At 37.5% G+C, this 8,411-nt stretch overlaps 1 pseudogene; it reads right to left on the bottom strand.

Annotated features, from left to right (window-relative positions):
• Positions 1-232: 232 nt before the first annotated feature.
• Positions 233-7,852, bottom strand: LOC122304440 (annotated as a pseudogene).
• Between the last annotated feature and the right edge of the window lie 559 nt (positions 7,853-8,411).

The following is an 8,411-nucleotide window of genomic DNA, read 5'->3' as shown; positions in this document are numbered from 1 at the left end:
CCGGTCCAAGATATACTACCGAAAATAAAACTAGTAAAATAAATAGAATTACACCATTCCACGTTGAAATGAAATACGCACGTGGACCTTTCCCATGTGATCTGCCCTGGAGCTCAATTCCGTTTCTTAGGTTTGCTAGGAATTTCAACGATTATTCCTTTATAGCGCATTCCCATCCATAAGCTCAGAGAACACGAGTAGTACTCCGGACATGAGGCAAGTACTGGACTCCTTAGTAGAACAAACTGTCGTCTCCAGAACAGTTCAGATCGCTGCTGATCACTGCATTGAATACACCTTCACTAGAAGAAGTAAGCATCTCATCGCTATCACTTATCCCTAACTTTTGAACGAGGGGTCCCTTCGTGTCCCCACCGCGGCCGATATCATTGCCGCTCTCCTGCAGTTGTAATGCAAACTCAAGACTCCCCACGACGTCGTTCATAGAAGGTCGTTCGCTTCCGTCATCTAGTAAACAACTTACTGCGAGATCCACGAACTTCTTCAAACACTCGGGTGTGATCTCTCCCTTCAGAAAAGGATCAACAATCTGATCAAGCATGTCGCCGTTATAGCATTCTCGGAACCAATCAACAAGGCTCACTTTGTTCTTCTCAGCCGCACGAAAAAACGGTGGCCTTGCAGACAGTACTTCACACAACACTACGCCGAACGAGTATACGTCGGACTTTTCAGTCAGCTTCTGAAGTCTGATATATTCCGGGTCCAAATACCCGAAGCTACCTTTGACCTCGGTGTTTATTTGGGTATTGGACACATTAGTTGGTCCAGTTTTGGAGAGGCCGAAATCAGAAACCTTGGCCACCCATTTCTCATCCAAAAGAATATTCGTCGTCTTCACGTCTCGATGAATGATCATGTGCTGCACCGGTGTGGAGGTACTGCAACCCTAGTGCCGCACCGATGCAGATCTCGAGCCGTTGCTTCAACGGTAAAGGGGGATTATCGGTGTTGTAGAGATGATCACCGAGGGTCGCACGAGGCATGTAATCATAAACAAGTATCATTTCGTGGTCATCGTTGCAGTAGCCAATCAAAGACACCAGATGGAGGTGTCGTAGCTGGGAGAGCGTCGTAATCTCGGTGACGAACTCGTGAAATCCCTGTTCGGAGCCCGATTTCAGCCGTTTGATTGCAACTCGGGTGGTCCCATCATCAACGTACCCCTTGTACACGTTTCCGAATCCTCCAACCCCGATGATCAAAACATCGTCAAAATTGTTTGTGGCGGCTTTGATTTCAGAAAATGAAAAGCGACGACATAAATCTGACGGTAAAGATGAGCCTTTCGTCTTGGTTGACTTGGTCGTAGTAGAACAAAGTAGACTCCGCCATGAATAACCACCGGCGGAGCCCAAGGCCGTTGCTCTCTTAGTCAGCTGCATGGTCAAGAACCGAGAATGGCGAGTAGAGCTACGCCAGAAACTGCACCGCCAATGATTGCAATTATTAGTGCCCAATTACTTTTGGACTTTGTCGATGCTCTGTTTCCGGTTGAAATTGTCGGACGTGTCATCTGTAAAGGGTCAGGGTTCGGCCCGGAGAGAACACCATTGGAATCGTTCAACTTGAACATTTCTAGACCATTCAAAAATGCGTCAGCATATTGTGGTTGTGATCTCATGTTAGGGTGCAGCGCTAGCCATAAATCTTGCTTGCCTTGCCTTTCATTGTGCACCCGTACCACGTAGTCTTTGTAGACAGGAATGTTTCTCCTACCATTACTCCAGTGCATCACGTCCGCTTGAGACTCCGCCGTCTGATTATTGATGTATATTGTGAACACTAGCTGATAAGATTCCGTAACCTCCGGCTTAATCTCGCAGAAATGGAGCCTAACAAGATAAAGAAATCCAACATCGACTGGGAAGACCCACATGAGATTGTACTTGAGGTTGTCTTTAGGATTTCTATACATTTTACGGAAGGTAGTGTAAACTATCTCCGGCGCCATGTAGGCTGGCGTTTCCGCAGTGTATTGAATCTTAAAACTGGTGTCGACGGGCGTCGTCCCAGCGACGTCAAAAACATAGTTCACGTCCTGATTTCATTCTCGGAACATTCCAGTATCTTCTGTACCGGAGACTTCTTTTCCACCAACGTTTAACCTGTAAAAGGTCTCAAGAGCAGTGGAATTATCGAGGATGGCATTGAAATCAATGAAGGTGACGGCGTTTTCTCTACGATCAGTGTAGAGGTAGTCGGGCATAGAAACGACTTCAATTCCGTTAATGAAGGCGTAAGAGTTTGGCAATGGAGTAAAAGTTACGTTGAGCCTCTGATTTGTTTGAACGTTGACGATATATTCATTAACGAGCTTTGCACTTCCCAGTGCGGAAACAGTGAGGAAGGCACTAAAATTGTTTAAGAGCGTGAAACCATTGGCCATGACAGAGAAATAGGATTTGGTTTTATCATGCCCGGGATATGTAGCAGGGTAGAAGTAGAGGCGAAGGAACTTTGGACCAGGTGAGAGGGAGAAGGAGTAGGTTGAGACGGAGTAAAAGATGCGAGCAGTCATGTAAGGGATGAGGGGAACCGAAGGGCTTTGTTCGGTGGCGATGGAGTGTAAGGATGATTTAGGAGAGAATTGTGAATCTTCTTTCCAAAATCGTCCATCGAAAGTTTGGCTGGAGGATGAACCACAGTCCAGGAAAAGATTATCAGCGGGGGTGTAAGGCGCTGTGGGCTTTCGGTTGTAGAACCGGCGTTGCTGGATAAGAAAAGGAACAAGGATAGGTAGATCAGCACGAGCGTGTGCATGATATTGAAGATTGGGGCAAAACGTTATTCGACACCACTTTGTTGCACAATATCATATCTCAGAGCCGGAGCGAAAGTGTGGCTTTAATTAATAATTCGTCTCCGTGCATGTGGTTTGGCCTAGCGACGTACGTTTGACTTGGGTCAAGCTGATGTTTTTCTCGTGAATGAATTATCGGGCACCTCCTGTGTGGATGGAAAGTTTTTTTTGGTTAATTCTGTGCGAAATTTCCTAATATTCGTAGAACAGTACTTCGTGCATGTTTGCGGAAATATAGTTTATAATTTTAAAATTTAAAATTTATAACTTAATTAATAAGTTTTATTATTGAAAAATTATTTCTTATTAGTAACTATATATTTAAAACATTTTTAAATATATTATATTTGTTTAAAAAAATTAAAAAAATATTTTATATGATGATTATTTAATTTTTTAAATATTAATACTTCAAAATTTAAAGGTTGTAATCATATAAATATTATATAGATATTTTCGTACATTAAAAATTTCTAAACTTTGAATTACCTTTCAAATTATTTGAAAAAACATATTTGAGGAAAAGCATATTTTCTTCAAATGTAGCTTTTAATTTATTTGAAATTAAAAATTATTTTAATTTGTAATACATAAATAATTTATTTTTTATTAAAATACTTTTAAAATTATTTTTAAGTATTTTTTAAGACTTTTAAAGCAATTTCAAATTGTACTTATAATTTTATTTATAATTTTAACTATAAAATTAATTTTGTCAATTTTTTTAAAATTTAAATTTAAATATGTAGATGAGTAAATTTTTTATAATTTTTTTTTAAATAATAGTTAGCATTTTTCATACGGAGCCTACGGCCCCACTGTATTTACCTAGATTATTTAAAAAAGAAAAATTGTGTCCCGTTCTGAATTATATAAAAAAAATTATAGTTGAGAAAAACTTTGAGCTACATTAATGTTTAGGTGACAGGACTAGTACCTGTAACAGCTCGCTAGAAATTCAATTGTGAAATTTCTATTAACTTTGAGAACCTCGTGAAAACTCCATAAGTTTTCACGAATCCATTAATCGTATAGGTTTTTGTCTAACTACATAGTTAGTGTTATTATTTACTATGATATCAGAAGTGTGTTTTTGATTATTGGAGATAGTTAGAAGTATCAAAATGTATTATAGTTTGTGCCATTAGACTCGGAGGGTTATTTAAAGTCTTATGGCGCAATAACATTTTTTTCATATTTTCGGACAAAACTTCTGTTCAAAACTGTAGATATTATTGGATAAAAAGAAATATCTTGAGGTAATTTTCATGAATATTATTGGGTAAAAATATTTTGAATTGATTTTTATAGATATTATTAGATAAAAATATCTTAAGTTGATTTTTTGTAGATACTATTGGATAGAATATTATGAGATAATCTTTTATAGATATTTTGGGTAGGAGAAAACTACACTCAACTCTCAACTCCAGCCTCATCTCTTCCATATCTCATCCATAAGTATCTCCAGTCACCTCTCCCCACGAAATTATCTTCATTTACACTTTCCATTGAAAGAATATCAAACACTCTCTCTCGGACAGTTTTTAGGAGGTCTTTTGCACGCCCATTTCGAAGCTGTTGTAAGTGTTTTATCATAAAATCTCCTTCATATAAGTTGTTCCTTTTTTAGTCTAGTTTACATGGATATCTTATTTGCCCCATTTGAAGATCATTTGGTCAGTCAAATATTGTGTAAGCTATAGAAAGGTTATTCTGGGAGATAAACTGGAGAATATGTTATAGTTTGGAGTTTTTGACCAAGCTAATGGATAGATATTGGTCCGAAATTTTTATGGAGTATTGTTAACATGTATATATGACTATTGGTTGAGGAGTTTTGCATGATTAAAGGTTTTGATGAAAGATTTTCTTAGATTTAGAAACTTAGAAACTGGAAGAGGAAAAACAGTTTCTGTTTTGAGAAAGTTTAACTCTTTGGTGGTCTAAACCTATTCTAATGACTTTGATAATTTTATTGGAGGATTCTAAACATCTTATATACATGTTATATTATTATTTTGAGGATAATTGATGTTAGTTTCAAAGATATAAAATTTTATGCAAAGAGATATTCAGATAAGCCAAAGTGTGGATATTCTTGGCTAAATTTATGTTTTGGTTAATTTCTAACCATGTGATCTTGAATTAGAAGCTTATATATGTTTTAGGACATCTTTTTAAACCATGTAATGTTTTGGTTTGAAGATCATATATTTATAAGTCATAGATCAAGAGATTTATCAAAATTAGTTGAGGAAAAAGTTTCTATTTTTGGACTAAGTGTAAAACCAAAAACTCCAAATGTTATTTTGTGATTTTGGTGACTTTAGTTTGATGATTTAAAGCATAGTTGATATTAGGATGATATTATGAATATGTTAGAAGTAAGATTTGATTTTTGAAATTCTTGGATTCGTTTTGATTTAAGGTCAAAACTTGTGATTCAAGTGCTTGTATCTTTTTACAAAAAGTTTGGTGTTGATTATTAGTTTTTTCTAAATGGATGTTTTAAGTATGGTTTTGAACTTAGGATTGGAAGATGTTTGTTGCAAAATTTTGGTTTAAGCATGGGTTTTGAAGTTGGAAGGAATTGCAACAAAAATCAAGGGAAATGGCCTATGGATGTTTCGGCCATAGTGTGTTCTTCATAGTTGTGTTTTGTTTTAAATTTTTCTGAGTTGATATTTAAGTTTAGGACAAAATTTACATGAGGAATGTAAATTTTAAAAACTTTTGGAGTTAGTATGCAAAATCCTTAAGTTATGGGTAAAACGGTCATTTTCCCACATGTAGAGAGTAAAATGAAAATTTTACTCTTTAAGTTAGTATTTTCCATATTTCAAATATTTAGTGATTTAGTTCTAACTTTTAGAATCACTAATTACAGTTCCTCGTGGTCGCACTTAAAGTTTTATAAGAAACGCGGAGATCGAGGTAAATTAGCTTTTAACTTACTAGCAGTCTAATGTGTATGTGTGCTAAGTAAAGGAACTACAGTGTATGTATGTGTGTTATCATATATGTCATGCTATACCAAGTTATCACGTAATTGTCTATTATACAGAATTTATTCTATCATCAAATTTTTATCTGTTACATAATATATTCTGTCATGTATTATTGTACCGTACAAGTACGTCATGCTAAGTATGCCATCTATTACATGTATGTCAAGTCATGTAATATTCACTGTTGCAAGTATGTCATGTTAAATATGTTGTCTATTATATGTTATGCCATGTTACGAAATATTTCTATCTCAAGTTGGTCATGTATTTCAAGTTATGTTCAAGTCACGTTATATTACGTCAGGGTTTCAGTCCTTTCGTATTCCAGTCACATTTCATCTTGATTACTTATGTATGGGGTCACAGCAATTGTGATGCATACACTACGTGAGACACAACAATTGTGACACGTAGAATACATGGGGCTACAACAACTGTGGAGTATGTATTTACACGTAGAATACATGGGGCCACAACAATTGTGGAGTATGTATTTACACGTAGAATACATGGGACCACAACAACTGTGGAGTGTGTATTTTTCATGTTAAGTCAAGTTTCAGATCAAGTGCATGTCAAGTCAAGTTCAGTTCATGTTTCAATTTAAGTTATGTCAATTATGCTATGTTGTATGCCAAGTTATGCTTTAATTACTTATGAATTTGATTATACATTTATGCTTTTACTGTCATGCATGCATCATTAGCTTGTGTGGAAGTTTTTTGTTAACTTACTGAGATTTGTAATCAAATCTCACTTTGGTAGTCCCAACTACCATTTCCCCCGAATGGTAGATCTTGTTACAGGACCCGAAGGAGAATCAGGAGCTGATCAACTAGACACAGTTGACTAAGCGACGGTGTGACGTCAATGTTAATATAGTAGTTCACGTAAATTACTACTTGTACAATGGAGTTGCATCTTTAGTATTTTTTGGATCATAACTATTTTTTACTAGTGTTGTGATCTATTCAATGGGTCTTTATGTATGAAGTATGTTTTAAGCAATTGAGAGATTTTCAATTTGGTGCATAGTATTGCTAAAGAAAAAAATTATCCGCTGCGAATATTGCATAATGTTAGATGCATGTTAGGAATATTGCATCTTATATGTCATGAACGGGGGTAGGTAACCTTGTGTTGCATATCTCGACGCTTCAAATGTCCGTCCGATCTCAAACGAAATTTGGGGGCGTCACAGTACCGGCAGTGATAACATAGGTTGCAATAACGTGCAGACTACTCTATGACATAAACGTACACTGGCATGTGGGGAATACAGGCCCATATACAGAGCTGGCCAGCGTACAACACAAAAAACTAGTAAAGATTAAACCGACTCCAGGTAATTAACCGAGGCAACCAGTTGCAACAAATGAGCAAAGAATTACCAGATTACATCAACACCATCGGCAGCCTTTAGCTTGTTCCAGGACATTTACAACTTACAACTCAAAGAAAACAACAGGAATACTCTACTCTAAACTCTAAACGGCTAACATTCACGAGTACCAACGTGATACAGTGTCCACAACACCGAGCTAACTGCAACTAGAATTGCAGCCCCCTAAAAAGAGACCAGAAACAATCCCTACCCAACTGCCAACTGTGCAAATGTTATATATAAACAATAACCTATTTAACGAAGCCAGCTTAAACGCAAACATCACAATTGCGAGCCGCCGCGTTGGCACCTATTGTAGACAGTGCAGCGCTCAGATTTTCCATTGAGGGGAATTAGACAATTACCATATAGCGTTGCATTACAAACTGGTCCCCTACCTTGAGTTCTATAAGTTGGAGTATTGGTTTGGAGGAATCTTCTATTCACTTCAGACTCCATCAAGGGCTGTACTTCTTCGGCAATTGTGGCATCAATGCGTGAGAGGATTTTGTTGCCATCAAAAGTAGAGGCTGCTGCAGACGGATTCGTGCCGAGTGAAATCAGTAGGAGTACCGCAAAACATGCCACAAGGCGTACTTTCTTTAGTTCAGTGCCCATCTCTTTCTTTCCCATGTTCTAAGTTCCTTCCTCTCGAGGAACATTATATAAAGCGAGAGAGTAAAGTTAGATAATAGCTAAAAAGTTCAAGAGATGGCAAACGAAAGGCTATCCCTGTTTTTCCCGTCTCTTTTATTTCTCTTCTTCTAGGTCTGTTTGTTTGCTGTTGGGTTAGCCTTGTTTTAAATAGAAAATGCTAGTTGAACCAAGGAACTCTGCCGACAAAATAGATCGATTGTTTTTTCTTATTTACTCAATAATTAATAAATGATTATTAGTTAATTGAATTTTTAAAAAAATAATCTTAACATCAACCACTATTTAGCAGCAGCCGGAGCACACATGCGTATTTAGCAGCAGCCGGAGCACACATGCGTGGCCTAAGGTAAATTTCCTTTTTTCTCGTTCACAGCTGCACGTTCCCTCTCTCTCGTTTCACTCATTTGAAATTCACCCATCCACTTCCCCCGCGTCGCCCAGCCCCTCCCCCGACCCCAATCCTCTTCCCCAACCCCAACCCCGCGTCTCCCAGCCCATCCTCTCCCCCACCCCCACTCCCAACCCCGCGTTGCCC

Source organism: Carya illinoinensis, chromosome 3, assembly GCF_018687715.1.
Source record: "Carya illinoinensis cultivar Pawnee chromosome 3, C.illinoinensisPawnee_v1, whole genome shotgun sequence".
Classification (NCBI taxonomy): Eukaryota; Viridiplantae; Streptophyta; class Magnoliopsida; order Fagales; family Juglandaceae; genus Carya; species Carya illinoinensis.
Note: the sequence above shows the minus strand (reverse complement) of the source record. Positions and strands in the feature narration are given on the sequence as shown.